Genomic DNA, 15,436 nt, shown 5'->3' with positions numbered 1-15,436 from the left:
AGGTGGAGGTGACCCCTGCCCCTGGGAGCTGGCGGCGCAGGCCCGGGGCCGAGTGGGGGCTGCAGGAACGGGTCCGCGCCGAGAACGGGCGACCCCCTCCGCGTGCGGGACGCGTCCTCCGGGTCCAGTGTCCTCCGAGAGCGGGCAGCCTGGGTAGGCGCACCATGGCCGGCGCGATCGCGGGCGACGAGCCGCCGCCCCCCGCACGTCTACAGCGCGACACCCCCTGTCCCGGGCGACGGCCGGAGAGGGAACCCCAGCGCGGGCGGGGGCCTCCAGCCGGAAACACCTGTGCCCACAGAGGGTCTGGGCAGAGCGCGGGTCCGCCCGCCCTGGCCCCCTCCTTGCCCTCTGACCCCGCCCGGCCTTGGCCGCGGCCCCGCCGCCCCGCGACTCCCCTGGCCGGACCCCAGCCCCGTGGGCCCCGCGTCCGCGCCGCGCCGCCGCCCCATCCCGCGGGGGCGACCCCCGCCCGCTGGCCCCGCGGCCCCGCGCGTGCCCGCGCCGGCGGAACTGTGGCGCGGCGCGCACAGGAAGTGGCGGCGCGGCGCGGGCGGACGGACGGCGGGATGGGGGCCGGGGCCGGCGGCGGGCGCCGCACTCGCTGAGCCCGACGCAGGGCCGCGCCGCGCCAGGCGGCCAGAGCGACGCGGCGGGCGGAGCCGGGAGGACGCGGCCGGGACCGCGACGAGCAGGTGCGGCCGCTGCAGGTGAGCGCAGCCCCCGCCCGGGGCCCGGCCGGACCCCGCGGTCAGCCGGGCCCGCTCCGCAGTGGCCGCCGGCGCGGGCCCGGGGAGCTCGGGCTGGGCGGGGACCGCGGGCCGGGCCCCTCCGCTCGGGGCCCCGGCGGCCTGCTCTGGCCCTGCAGCTTCGGTCGGCTGGGCCTGGCGACCACGCGGGCCGGCGGGCGACCCCAAGGAGCAGAACCCTGGGAGAGGGCACCGGCTGGCGGGGGGCTGAGAGAGGGACGACGCGGGCTCCTCGGGATGAGAACCCCAGCCCCGCTCCCAGCTCAGACCTCCGCGGGCTCTTGGGGCGCTCGGACACGTCCACCGTCACCCCTGGTTCCGGAGCCCGGGGCGGGGGCAGCGCGCCAGAGACCCCGACCCAGCCTGGCCCCTGCCGGGCCCAGCGTGGACGTCGGCGTTAGTTTCACTTTTTGCTAACCTAACGGCCCGCCAAGGAGGCTGCAGGTGGGGTGTGCGACCGACCGGCGGCTGTGAGATGAGTTTGAGGGTTTGACTTTGGCGTGTGGACCAAAGGCCGACTGTGAATTTCCACAGTTCCCCTCAGGTGATGGGTTAAGTCAATAACCAAAGAGCCTGTTTAGGAGGAACAACACCCTCAGCCCCCCACTGGCACCCGCGGAGCTGCGAAGCAGTGGAAGCCTGGGGACCCAGCAAAGGGGACTCGCAGTAGTTGCAGCTCTGCTGAAAATTGTGCAGGCCTTTTTTTTTTTTTAACTTTGCGAGAAGTGCCGTGAACCAGGGGAGGTGCCTCTACAAATGGCTTCCCAAACCTCCTCCCCCCTTTAAAGCACAGTATTCAAATTCTGGTCTAAGGAGCTCAGCTGGGTTCTTTTTTCCTGGAAGGGGGAGGGGGCGGGAAGATGATGTTATAAGCAAAAAAGAGTGCTGTTGGCATCATTGGCCTTGAGATGAAATGGCCTGTGCACATATTAAAAATGAAAACCATTCCAGAGAGCCAAAAATGCAGGATTCCATGGACTCTGTGACTAGGTAAACCCTGATAGGTCATTTGCATTCAGCCTGGAGAAGCCCCTGCTCGTAGAAATCCCCTGTAAAGCTGCCAGCCAAGGAAACGCTAGGGGATAGTCCTCCTCCTCTGCCACACCAGTGTCTGCGAGTTGGAATCCACTCCAGGACACCCTGCAACGCATCTACCTTGTTTTATTTAAAAACTTAGAAGGGGCCCCAGGTGTATTCTGAGCATATGCCACTTGACCATTTCCTCAGAAGACTGTTGACCACAACCCCCCGCCCCCACCCTCCACAAAGTTCTAGGTTAACCTGTTCCAGCCCCTGTCTCTGCCATCCTTCTCCTAGGGATCCTGGCTACACTGTTTAGAAAGAAGCTGCATGAGATTGACGTTTGGAATGGGCAGGACCTCATCCTGGCCTTAGCAGGCCTGCATGTCATCTGTACTTAGAACCAAATTTCATGCACAGAGACATCCCACCTGTGAGGGACCACCCTGGGCGGGCCACAGTCAGTGATGACAGCTGGAAGGATAGTGCAAGAACTGGGACAAAGACAGTGCTCCAGCTTGTTACAGGGAAATGCAAGAGCTGTTCTCTAGCCTGGGCTTAACCAGCTGCACAGCAGGCTCAGTCTTGCTTCCGGGTTTCTTAACGCAGGCTCAGTCTCAGTTCCTGTGGACATGTCTGCCTTCCAGGGCTGGAGAGGCAGCCCCAAAGTAACTCTTACTTCGGCAGAGTGTCCACCCCATTAATGGGTTCTTTCCTCTTTTCACTTCTGCGCCTGCGTTCACACACAGTGGATACCCGTGCTCTTGCCACGAGTTACCCCTGATTCACAACACTGTATAACTGTGACCTGAGAAAACAGAAAAAGTTTGTGACCTGCTGGATCCCATGTCCCTGATGGGTGTGGCCTGTGGACCCCCACTTTCTCAATCCCCCCAGTGTGCTTAAAAGCATGTCTGTTTCACTTCTGGTCAAATCAGAGACAGGAGGGAAATGCTGAAATCCTTACATGCTGGGAGAACAGGTTGTGTTTGAGAAGAAATAAATTAGATTTTTCTCGAGGTGGTGCTGGTGTTAGTGGTAGCAGTGGTGGTATGGCTAACTTGCCCCGTCCACATTTTACCCCCAGTATGCCTTCTGTGGCCTTTCCTATTAGTGCCCATGGGAGAGGAGAGAGGGGGACTCCAACACTGCCAAGTGCCAGGCCTCTTAGTTTTCGTGCACAGGAAACAGCCGTTCCTCCTGGTCACAGTGGAGGTCTGCTCTGACAGGAGCCGCTTTCACTTCCACTTTTGTCTCCCCTCCATGCTGTTGGGAACTCTTAGGTTTTACTGTTACAGATTGTGGCTGACTGATATTTACAGAACTGAGTTAAACACTACTGGCTACATTGTTTTTTTAATGATTTGTATACTGTGAGAGATTTTGTTACTTTGTCTTCTACACTTTACCATAAGATTGGGCTGAATTTTGCAAATCAGCCGCCCAGAAATTTTGTCATGTTACTTTTGGTTAACCAAGGACAATTAGGGGTTTTAAATGAGTTGTTTCAGTCTGTCACATGAAATTTCCGCGGCTTCATCGGACATTCCTAAAACCACTTCAGAAGAACGTAAGGGTTATGAATTTCAAAATGCCTGACCAATGCATTAGTGCTTCATCATCCGACTGTCTATAATCATTGACTGATTTAGAATACCTTGTTATGTTTGGATTATTTACACAGCAAAGTGCTAGTGAGCAAACACAAATCTTGGGGGGACTGTGTGTGTTTATGTGTGTTCAGTTTGGGGGTTGGCAAAGCAGGGGTGGTCATGAAAACAGCACAGATTCTCACCACTGAGCTCTACTTGTTAACTGGCTGCTAAGGTAGGGGGCTGGGGCTTAATTGGCCCTCCTGGCTAGACTGGATACATTGTAGATGATGTTAATCCTAGTGAATGGAAAGAAACGGAGGTGCTCTTTTGACAGGATGCACCCACTCTTCTGGCTGGCTGGAGGGCTTTGTATCCCTCAGGACTGAAAGTTGGAGCTGAGTGCTCCTGTGGCCGGGAGCACCGAGCCCGCTCAGCGGGGACAGCATGCCATAGTGGAGGAGCCTGTGCCCGGGTGACTCTGGGAGACCATGCATTATTAATGCCTGCCGTCTCCATTCTTTTTTGGAAGTGAGTGAAGGAATGGAATCTTTCATAACATTTGTAGCAAATGATAAGCAGTTGTAGAAAGTCAGTAAAGGAACTCCTCATCTAGATAGCTGGCCTACCAGTGACCACTGGTTCTGCTGGTTCTGAACTAGGTTCCAGTGAACCTGTGGCCCAGGGTTGTTTCCAGCCCACAGTGGCCCCCTGTGTGGTGCAGCCTGTTTCCACTGGCCGAATTTTAGAGCAATTTCATTGCCAGGTTTCTCTCCCAAGGTGCCTCTGGATAGACTTGAACCGCCAACTAACCCAGGTGGAGGAGCTAGCTTCTGGAGCACCAGAGAGGGGGGCTGTTTGTCTTTTCATCATGTCCTATCAGCTGTCCGGAAAATTTGTATGTTACTGGTAGATGCACGTTGGGCTGAGATCCACGAGGTCAGCAGTTTGAAACCATGCAGCTCCTCAGGACAAAGCCTTCCCACTCCCGCTAACAGTCCCAGGGGCAGTTCTACCCTATCCCACAGGGTCTCTGTGAGCTGGCATTGACTGATGGCAGTGAGTTCTGAGGGGTTTGGCCAGGGTATTGGAAACATTATATTTGTCCTGTTGTTCAGCCTATGCCTCGCTTATTATTTATAATAAATCTAGAACTAATGCCCTTCTGTGGGTGTTTTATGACTGTATGATGTTGTTTAATTCTTAGACTGACCCCAGAGGGAGAAGCAGAAAGTGGATAGCATGGCCGGTATCCCTGAGCGAGCAAGTGATGAATCTAGGTTTCAAATAACTCTCTGGTTGACTCCAAAGCTGCGATACTTTCTACTGACCTACCTTGATACTCAGAAAACTCAACATGTTAAAATCTATATTTTCAAACCAAGTAATTAGCATCACAGAAGTAGTCATGGAAAAGTTTTCACTTGTAGGAGACTCCAGCTGACAGACTAAGAGAAATAGACCACAAATTCCCTGCCCTCCAGTCAACGCTGCAGCGATTTCCCCTTCTGAGCTTCCACACATTGCTGTTGAGCCGGTGCTGAAGCACAGCTACCTCCATGGATTTCTGAAACCGTAAGTGCTGATGGGAGTAGAAAGCCCAGTCCTTCTCCCTCTGCTGCTGCTGGCTTCCCCCTGCCGACCATGAGATCACGGGTTAGCCCAATGGCTAACCACGACCAGGAACCTAACTAGGACTCCTTGGGGTTTTCAAGGAGGCTGTCAATCTTTATATCAAATGATATAATGTCTGGGGTCTTAAAGGCTTTCTCCCACAGAGTACCTAGTGGGTCCTACCTGTTGATTTTGTGGTTAAAAGCTTAACCCATAACCTACTGTGCCCCCAGGGCTCCAGGCACTAGGACTAGAGCAGCGGTTCTCAACCTGTGGGTCTTGACCCCTTTGGGGGTCGAACGACCCTTTCACAGGGGTCACCTGATTTATAACAGTAGCAAACTTACAGTGATGAAGTAGCAACGAAAATAATGTTATGGTTGGGGGTCACTACAACATGAGGAACTGTATGAAAGGGTCGTGGCATGAGGAAGGTTGAGGACCACTGGACTAGAGCCTCAGTTCCCAAACTTGACCCTCATTGGAGCCACCTGGGGGTGTGGCTCCATTTGTAACATTCGTCATGAGAATCTTTAAGGGAAGAGGAGCCCTGGGGCTAGAGTTTCCCGAGATCCTTCCCAGGTTATTGCAACGAGAGCCAAGCATGGGAACCTAGGCTCAGAAACCCCGAGCAGGAACAGGTGTGAGGCAGAATCAGGGAGAAAGACCTCCCGCTATGTCAATTCACCTGCCCTCGCTTTTTAAAAAATGTTTCATTAGGGGCTCATACAACTCTTATCACATTCCATATATACATCAGTTGTGTAAAGCACATCTGTACATTCATTGCCCTCATCATTCTCAAAACATTTGCTCTCCACTTAAGCCCTTGGCATCATGTCTTTTTCCCCCTCCCTCCCCCCTGCCCCCTCCCTCATGAGCCCTTGATAATTTATAAATTATTATTTTGTCATATCTTGCCATGTCCAACATCTCCCTTCACCCCCTTTTCTGTTGTCCGTCCCCCAGGGAGGAGGTCACATGTAGATCCTTTTAATCAGTTCCCTCTTTCCAACCTACTCTCCCTCTACCCTCCCAGTATCACCACTCACACCCCTGGTCCTGAAGGTATCATCTGCTCTGGATTCCCTGTGCCTCTAGCTCCTATCTGCACCAGTGTACATCAGCTGGTCTAGCCAGACTTTCGAGGTAGAATTCGGATCATGATAGTGGGGGTGGCAGGGGGGGAGGAGAGAAGCATTTAGGAACTAGAGGAAAACTATTCTTCATCGGTGCTACATCGCATCCTGACTGACCCATCTCCTCCCCTAGACCCCTCTGCAAGGGGATCTCCAGTGGCCGACAAATGGGCTTTGGGTCTCCACTCTGCACTTCCCCTTCATTCACTATGGTAAGGTTTTTTTATCCTCTGATGATGACTTATACCTGATCCCTTCAACACCTCGTGATCGCACAGGCTGGTGTGCTTCTTCCATGTGGGCTTTGTTGCTTCTGAGCTAGATGGCTGCTTGCTTACCTTCAAGCCTTTAAGACCCCAGACATTATATCTTTTGATAGCTAGGTACCATCAGCTTTCTTCACCACATTTGCTTATTCACCCGCTTTGTCTTCAGTGGTTGTGTCAGGAGAGTGAGCATCATAGAATGCCAATTTAATAGAAGAAGAAAGTATTCTTACATTGAAGGAGTACTTGAGTGGAGGCCCAATGTCCTTCCACCATCTTAATACTCAACCTGTAAATATAGGCACATAGATCTATTTCCCCATCCTTATATATATATTTGCATATGTAAATGTCTTTGTCTAGACTTCTATAAATGCCCTTTACCTCCCAGCTCTTTTCTCCATTTCCCTCTACCTTCCTCCTGTCCCACTATCATGCTCTGTCCCACCTGGGTTTCAGCAATACCTCCTCACCAAACTACCCTTGATCATGCCCAACCAGGCCTCCCACACTCACCTCACCACCAATTCGGATCACTTGTTGTTCCCTTGTCCCTGGGTTTGTCAACACCACCTCTCCACCCCCCACCTTCCCCCATCCCATTTCCCCCACCGGAACTGCCGGTCCCGTTTTTTTCTTCCTGATTGTTCATCCAGCCTATCTTATTTAGAAAGATCTGCGGAGATAATAACATGCACAAACACAAGATAGAGCAAGACCAAGTAACAATATACAACAAAACAACAGCAAACCACTGACAAAGAACAAAGCAGAACACAACAAGAAAGAAAAGCTTGTAGTTAGTTCAAGGATCGTTTTTGTTGGCCTTTAGGAGTGTTTTCCAGTCTATGCGACGCTTTCATAAGTTGATTGATTTCTGATTCAGACCACTGTCCTCTTCTGATCAGACTGGTTGGGTGAAGGGGATATTTAATTAGGAAGATCGGCACAGCCCTTAACATTCAGATAAAGATGCATCCGTTTAAGTTGGTTAGCGCTTTTGTTGGCAGAAGTCAGATCTTTGAGTGGAGCCTGCGTCTGTGCAGGAAGCAGCTGCCTAAAAGTGTACGGGAAATGCTGTGAAGGGGGCCAGAGGAGCAGGGAGAGCCCCAGACCCAAGGTCAGGTTGGGTCCCTGTGCAGGGAGCAGGGAAGGGGGAGACGAGCTGCACGGGCAGAGCCCTCGTGTGCAGCTGTGAGCAGGCCTCGGCCATCAGCCAGGGCCATCTCCAGAAACAGGCTTGTCCTGGCTCAGGGATAGCTCCAGGCTCACCTGGCAGCAAGCTCTGTCCTGCAGGGAGGTCCTGGAGTCCCCAGCTCCATGGCTGCTCAGTGACAGAACTCAGTGATGTTTGATAATCCACCAGCATAGACGGACACAGTAAAAAACACTCCCCTGTTATTGATAATCATGTGACTCTGGTTACATCATTTTGGAACCAACTTTGGTTAAGTTTCAGAACGAACCCGTGGTGATGACTTCTTCCCCTAGGTCATTGTTCAGGTGCCCTGGCTGCGCTCTGCAGTGACTGGGCCACCGCGCAGACAAAGCCCCTGTGTGCTTCCAGATGGATACATTCTGGCACCCAGTGGCTCTCTGCAGTCTTCTTGATCAGCACGCTTTCTGGAGCCTTTGCTGGACACTGCTCAGAAGCCTGCAGCCGTTATGGCCCCAGGCAAGGGCGATGCTTTCCTGGAGCGCCAACTGCTGGGCTCCTTCTCTTTCCTTTCCACCGTTCACTGAGCTCATTGCGTGCAATGTTGCTTCTGCTGAGCAAACTGCCGGTGAATTTGTAAATGCAGGAGGGGCTGGGAGTGAGCGTGTGAGGTGTGTGACCAGGGAGGCAAGCCAGTGAGGGAACTGGTGCCTCTTCTGACGGGCTCAGCTCCCCTACGTGCGGCCAGGTTGGGGACAGCAGCAAGGTATTGTCTTTGGTCTCACAAAAGAAACCAGACATCTGGATTTGGCTCTCCAGTTAAAATATTTTTAACCAACTGTCAGATCAAAGGGAAAAAAATCCTGCTGCCCAAGTACTACCTGTGATTCACCACCTTTACCACCTGTGGACTGAAGTGCTTGTCCTTTTGAACCAGATGAGCGTCACCTGTGCCACCAGGAACAACAGGGCGCCTTTTTTGCTCAGCGTTTATCGCCGCAGGGACTTCATCAGGGCTTCCAGAGGCGGAGAGGCCCTGCTCTGACACACAGCGGCTTGGTTTTGACAGATGTGCCCACTCTCAGTGCCTCTGCTTCATCCTCCCCTCCCCACCCCGAGCACTGACCAGGAACCTGGTCCTTCCGTAGCAGGGCTGGAGGCAGGAGGGGGCGGTTCCTGTGGTTTCCACCTGCACGGACATTCTTAGTGGGGGGAGGGGGGTTAGTCCTTATTTTGCTTTCATTTTGACCTCTCTCCCTGTCCAGTGAGCTCTGTTACTTTAATGTGCCACCTGCCCCTGTGTGCCTGCCCACTGAGAACTGACACTGACATTGATCAAGACCTGACTTTGTATTGGCATGCTCCCAGATATGAAGGACGGGGTCTCTTCTCTGTAGTTCTTGGGACCAACTTTTTGTAGATGGTTTTATGCCTAAGTTATTAGTTAGTGGGTGATCTCAAAGGAACATTTGTGTGTGAATTAGCAATAGCAGTTGATTGTAAGTAACAGACCTCAGCATTGGCTTAAGTAATGTAGGAGGTTTTTGTTGTTTTTTGGGGTTTTTTTTGGTAACATTCAAAACAAGACAAACCTGCAAAAAGCTCTTTAGGTCTTCAGCACCAGGCTACGAGGTTGGCTCCGTGTTGTTGCCGATACTCGGAGCCCCTTTCCGTTGTTAGATTCACCATCCTTCCAACATTACCTTCATCCTCAGGGATGCCTCACAGTCTCAGGGTGACCACGGTGGTGCCAGCCATCACGTCTTCCTCCCGAGCCACATAGGAATCCCAGAGTCAGCTTACATTTTCAAGGCAGTTTCCTGGAAACAGTACCCAGTAACTTTTCTTTACAATCCATTCTCTAGGTTTCCCCACATCTTCTCTGCCTTGAAATTGGGAAGTTTCTTTTATACTATATATTAAAGAAAAATCTTTAAAAAACAAACAAACTAGCTACTGAGGTAGAACCAATGGATACAGTAAATTCAACCTGCGTGAAGTATGCACATTGCTGAGTTTGACAAGTGAAGAACCATGGGGTTCACAAATATCCAATATGTTAACCCAGGGTGGATGAGCCTGTAGAGACAAAGACTAGATGAAGGTTTCCTGCAGGGTACCATGGTGGGGGGGCAGGGAGGAGGGTGGAGTAAGGCGAGCTGATATCAACTGTTTTGAAACTGTTTTCAGTTGCTCATGCACAAGACTGCTTGATGTGATTGCACTGTAGACTAATATGCTGTCTGGACTGGCTCTTAATAAAATGGGGGTGGGGGGGAATTACTAGTAAAAGAAATTAAAGACAAGGACTTTTTAAAGATCATTTTTTAGAAAGATATCCATCATATCCATTACCCCCAAAGTTTTCTTGAGCTCCATTTGTCATCCTCCACCTCCAGCCCACCGCTGGTCCCTCATTTGGGGCTCCTGGCTCTGAGAGTTAGGTTGATGAATGGTGCAGGATGCCCTCTGGCCTGGCCGTGGGCCTTTGGAACTCTTCCACGTTGCTCTGTGTGTGTGTGTGTGTGTGTGTGTCCGTAGATACTTTTTTTGTTTTGCTGAGCAGCGAGAAGCAGTGGGTGGTGGCATTGCCCTATGCTGGCTTTCACTCACTGAAGGGCATTCAGACTGGTCCCACTGGTTGGCTGCTGGGAGTGGACCTGCTGTGAGCATTGGTGTATAAACCTTTTATGGGCAATGGCTTTTATTTCTCCTGGACGGATACCTGAGGGGTGAGGGGGAGAGTAGTTAGTTAGTCTTCAGAAACTACCAAACTCTTTCCACAGTGGCTGTACCATTTTTGTGCCCTCCGGCCGTGTTCCCACCACAATGTGGTGCTCTGTTTAGATGCTCAGTTCCTGGGCTTTAAAAGTCTGGTCACAGGCCCTGGGTACAGTAGTTGTCTGCCACCTGCCTTTTCATTTGGTGCTGGGATTCCCAGCTTCTCCTGCATTAGCTACTTTTCCATCCCCACTGCTGTCAAAGACCCCGCGGCACAGAGGGACATTCTCCCAGGTATTCTCCTCCTTCCAGCACCCCTTTGTGTGTTGTCTCTCTGGGTACATCCTCCAGTGTGCTAATGACCTGCTCCAGAACAGACCAGGACATGCTGGGTGTGGGTGTGGAGATGCTGCAATTCATATGGTAATGCTGACTCTCAATAGGGACATGTCAAGCTGCCCAGCCCCCAGCAGCAGGCAAAGAGTTGGTTCATGTCCTCATCAGCCTTTGAGATTGTGGCTCATTCCAGCGATCAGAGTTGGGTGTGAAGTGCCTTCTCATGACGGACTCAATTGGCATTCTGCTGCTTGGTCACGTGTGTGTTTTGCTCTGTGCAATTTCTGCCCGTGTTCCATTGTCCTGCTGGGCTCTGATCTACTCTTTTGTCACGAAATGTGTCACAGATGCCTTCTCCCAGTCGGGTCTTATCTCTGGGCCGTCTTCAATTTTTTCTCTTTTTTCCAATGAACAAACTTTTAAAATGTAGAATTCATTCATCCCTTATTTTGTGCTTATGCTTTCTGAGTTTTCTTCAGAAGTCTTTCACATCCGTTAGGCTTCAAACATGGTCCATATTTTCTTGTAGAAGTTGTAAGTTTGCTCTCAGCCCATGGAAGTTCACTATGAGATACAGGGACCTCAGTTCTTTGCTCGTCCCATACGGGCCCCCACGTGATGTTCCCTCTTTCATTGCCACCACAGTCATGTGCCCAGGTCCCTTTGGCATGAGAGGTAGACCCTGGTTCCCACCCTGCTGCTCAGTGTCCCTGTGGTGGCCCCACAGTGCCAGCACCTTGACCCCTCCACCTTCACACTGACCCTGCCTTCCTGGTCCCGCTCTGCCTGTATCAAGGATGTCCGGTGAGTCGAGCTCTTCGCTCCTCTGCTTCAGTGCTAGGATCTGCCTGCCAAGCTGCATTTATAAACTCTCATCAGGAGTCTTATGAAAATTGCATTGACCGAAGACCAGTCAGGGCAGGATTTTTCATCTTTCTGACACTCAGCCTTCCTGCTGCAGCCACGCATCTCAGTGCCATGCAGACCCAACCCCTAGCTTGGTAGCTCAGAAATGCACTTTCTCACAGCTCTGGAAACTCAGAGTTCAAACCAGGGTCCTGGCCATTTGTGTTCCTTCCTTACTGGTAGCCCCGAGTGTCCCTTGGTTCCTTGGCTTGTGGAGCCTCACCTGGCATCTGCCCTGCCCATCCCCCACTGGTGTCTCTGTCTCTTCTTCCCCCTTTCTAACACAGACATGATTGGTACAGGGCAGTACCCATACTGATGTGGACTCAGGCGCATGCTGCAGAAAGCCCTGTTCCCCAAAGGATCGCATCCATAGGTCCAGAGGTTAGGATTCATATTCCGGAGCGGCAGAGTTCAGCTCATAACAGCGTGGCCTGCACCTCCATTGGTTCAGAGCTCCTTAAATGCCTTTTCAGAAGGTTTCATAGTATTCCACAGACACCCCAAGGGTTCCAGCTAAATTTATTAACAGGTGGCTTGATCATGTTTGTTGTTTTCATGAGTGGTGTTTTTGTTTTAATTCCCAGCTCCGATGGGTGGTACCAAGCTTTTACTCAGTCACACTCAGCCTGTCAATAATCATGCACCGCTGAATAATATCATGCTATCAGTATCCTTCACCGCCTTCTCTTACCCAAGCTTACTGGAAAACCAAACCAAAAACCCAATTCTGACTCCTCGCGACCCTGTCGGAACAGAGTAGAGCTGTCCCTGTGGGTTTCTGAGACTGTAAATCTTCACAGGAGCAGAAACCCTGGTCTTTCTCTCAAGTAGCACCTGGTGGTTTTGAAACACTGAACTTGCGGTTAACAGTCTGGTATATAACCCATTGGGCCACCAGGGCTCCCATTGGGATGGTCATATCTAATAACTCCCTGCATGAAACAGGTATACACAGATGCGGTCATACGCATCTCTGCGGGTAAACGCGTGCAGATACAAATGCACGCACAAATGCAAGGGCCAGTGCCACAGCCGGGCCTGTGGTTGTTGCTAGGACTGAGATCATTGGTGGATAACCAAGGGCCCCCATTTCTCACTGGCTGTTGGCTAGCCGCCATCCGTAGTTCTTTCCCAGATCGGCCTCCCCTCCAGGGTAGTCTGTGCATCATGGCAGGCAGTCGGCAAGAGTGAAGGCCCGAGAATGCCATCAAGCTGGCAGCCATGGTGTTTGACACCCCGTGGGTGAAATCCCATTAAAGTTGGACCGTCAGGTCTGCAGGTTCAGCACACATAGATTCCACCAACTGCCAAGCAAAAATGCTCTTCAGGACACTGAATTAAGTGAAATTTACATTTGGCACATGGCAAGCACTATGCTGACTTCTCACAAAGCTGTGTGTAGACAAACCACCGTGCCGTGGCCTCCACCATCTCAGATCCTCCCATCCTCTCCAGCACCCGCCGTGTGAACCCCACTCACCTACATCTTGCCCACACCCTGTTTGTGCTGCATGTACCCTTTTTGTCTATGAAGAAGGGACTCCTAAGGAGCAATTAGGTGGTCCAAACAGTCCCTCAAAGGCTAGGAGCTGTTTACATAACATTAATATTAATATAACTGCTAGTAAGGCATAGTAAGTAATTGTGGCAGGTAGATTTTGTGTCAACTTGACCCTGTGTGGAAGTGTAGGGGTGGAGTCCAACCTGCCAATCAGGTCACAGCCTGATGATGCCTCTATAAGGATGTGGCCTTTTTATAGGAAAGGTGCCGGAAATTTATGTTTCCTTCCTGGTCCTTCACCTTCCTCCTCACTGGGATTCCGTGTCTGCCTCTGGAGGCGACCCATGTGGGCTGCCCAACCCTGGGGCTGTTTGTGTTCTGCCACATTTAAATGTCCGTCGTGTTAGGCCAGATTGACTAGAGAAACAAATCCGGTGACTCATACATGTGTAAAAAGAGCTTTATATCAAGAAATAATTCTATATCAAGCAAACATCCCAGCCCAGTCCAGGTCAAGTCCTTAAGTCTGATACTAGTTCATAAGTCTGATTCTAGTCCCCAAGTCCCTCTTTAGACTCACGGAGTCCCATGCAATGATGCAGAATGCAGGAAGATCGCAGGCTGGTGGGTGCAGGGTTGTGTAGATCCAGTGGCGGTGGCTGCATCACAGGGCTCACAGCAACCAGGGCTCGCAGCAACCAGGGCCACCTGTAGAAAGGTGAAGGCACAGAGAGAAGGGAGGTTCCCGGGCCCTCCTTATGAGAAGACCATGCCCACTAGGAGGCACCATCAGGCTGTGACCGAACTGACAGGCTAGACTCCACCCCTACACTTTTATATATGAAGTTGACGTGAAATTTTGTAACTACCACATCTGTCATTATTTCTTATGTGATCTGCGAGTTACAGGTCTAGCTGGATTTTTAAAGAGTTTCTAAATGCGTGAGGATTTCACGTTGTATTCTATGACTGACTCCACCGGAAGGCCACTGTGTGATTTGTGTGGTACTGATGCCTTGGCATTTGGGGAGATTTGAATTATCTTGGTTACCGTCTTCCTTGGGAAATCTCTGTCAAGCAAACTGAGAGTGTGATTGCAGCGTGCTTGCTCCTCTGGCTGCTTTCATGTCCTTCCTCTTTACTTTTGCAGCTCTTTGCTTGCACTGTGGCCTATCTAGAATTGATTTATTTTCATTTACCTAACATAATTCATTGTGCTCTTTGAAGGAAAAGTTTAGTCTTCCACAATTCTGAAAAATCTCAGGCACTATTTTGTTGAATGTTGCTTCTACCTTAAGTTGGACTTCTCCCACCGTCACTCAAGCCTCTTACACTCTTGATTATATTTGTGTGTGTTTTTTTTGGCATGTTAGAGTTTCTTTTTCTGCATTCTATGCTATTTTTTCAGCTCCACCTTCAAGTTTACCAGTCCTATCTTAATCTGTCTATTAAAATTTATTACAGTGATAATTCAAGAAGAATTTGTTCAACAAATGAATAGAAGTAGTATGTCCTTTTTTGTAAAGAAACATGTAGTAGAAAGCAAAATATCTATAACCCAGTCACCCAACAAACATTTTTGTTCTCACACATGTATGTACACACACATGTAAACAAAACAAGCCCACTGCCGTTCAGTTACTCTAACTCAGAGTGGCCCCATTTAGCATTATTTCTCAAAGTGAGTAATACCAACCTCAAGGGGTGCTAGAATGATCCCAAACATAAAACAACTTAGTATTGTGGTAGGTAGGTTTATTGTGCCTACCGGGCCAATGAACACCTGTGGGATTAATTGAAGGGCAGAGAGATAAATGGCTCAGTGAGCCTCACCTTTCTTGTCTCTTGCTCTTTGATCATCGGACCAGTGTGCGCTGGCTGCCTTACCTGGTTCTCTGCCTCAACTTGCTAGCAATACTACCTGTGGGACACCCAACCCATGGACTGTGTCATTGTAATTTGAGGTTCCTTCAAGACCTGCTTCGCCATGCTATACTGGAGTATATATCGCTTAAGCTGGGGACTGTTGGACCTTGTCATCTGGCTGACTGTTGGTGACCTGCCTTGCTGTTTGCAGCCTGTGCCCTGATAGCCTGAACTGCTCTACAGAGGACTGACTACCTGGCGGCCCTCAAGACTGGAAGGACTGCCAGTGTCGTAGCTGTCTGAGCCATTTGTTCTGCTCTATAGATTAGTTAATTAGGTGTTTATTTCTTATGTTGTTTCTATCTATCTATTTATAAAATCATAAGTGTCCTGGCCTGGTTTCTGTAGAGAACTCTAACAAGTAAATTCTAATTCTAAGCAGCCTGATAGGGCAGGATAGAGCTACTCCTGTGGGTTTCTAAGACAGAATCTTTACTGAAGGAGAAAGCTTCACCTTTCTCCTGCAGATTGACAAGGTCCAAACTGCTGACTTTGTGGTGAGCCACT

The 15,436-nt window shown here is 50.7% G+C and overlaps 1 protein-coding gene across 2 annotated transcripts in view; it reads left to right on the top strand.

The window, feature by feature from the left end:
- The first annotated feature begins 553 nt into the window (after positions 1-553).
- The window catches only part of AGPAT3 (1-acylglycerol-3-phosphate O-acyltransferase 3), a 128,895-nt gene continuing 114,012 nt past the window's right edge, over positions 554-15,436 (top strand). The window contains exon 1 of one of the 2 annotated variants that reach the window (XM_075542231.1): positions 554-710. The gene's annotated coding sequence lies outside the window, so the exon portion shown is untranslated. Of the gene's footprint in view, positions 711-4,918; positions 4,937-15,436 lie in introns of those variants that run through there. The other variant, XM_075542232.1, reaches the window with a different exon arrangement.

The sequence above is a fragment of the Tenrec ecaudatus genome, chromosome 2 (genome assembly GCF_050624435.1).
Source record: "Tenrec ecaudatus isolate mTenEca1 chromosome 2, mTenEca1.hap1, whole genome shotgun sequence".
NCBI classification, from domain to species: domain Eukaryota; kingdom Metazoa; phylum Chordata; class Mammalia; order Afrosoricida; family Tenrecidae; genus Tenrec; species Tenrec ecaudatus.
The sequence above is the reverse complement of the archived record's forward strand: the minus strand, read 5'-3'. Positions and strand labels throughout refer to the sequence as shown.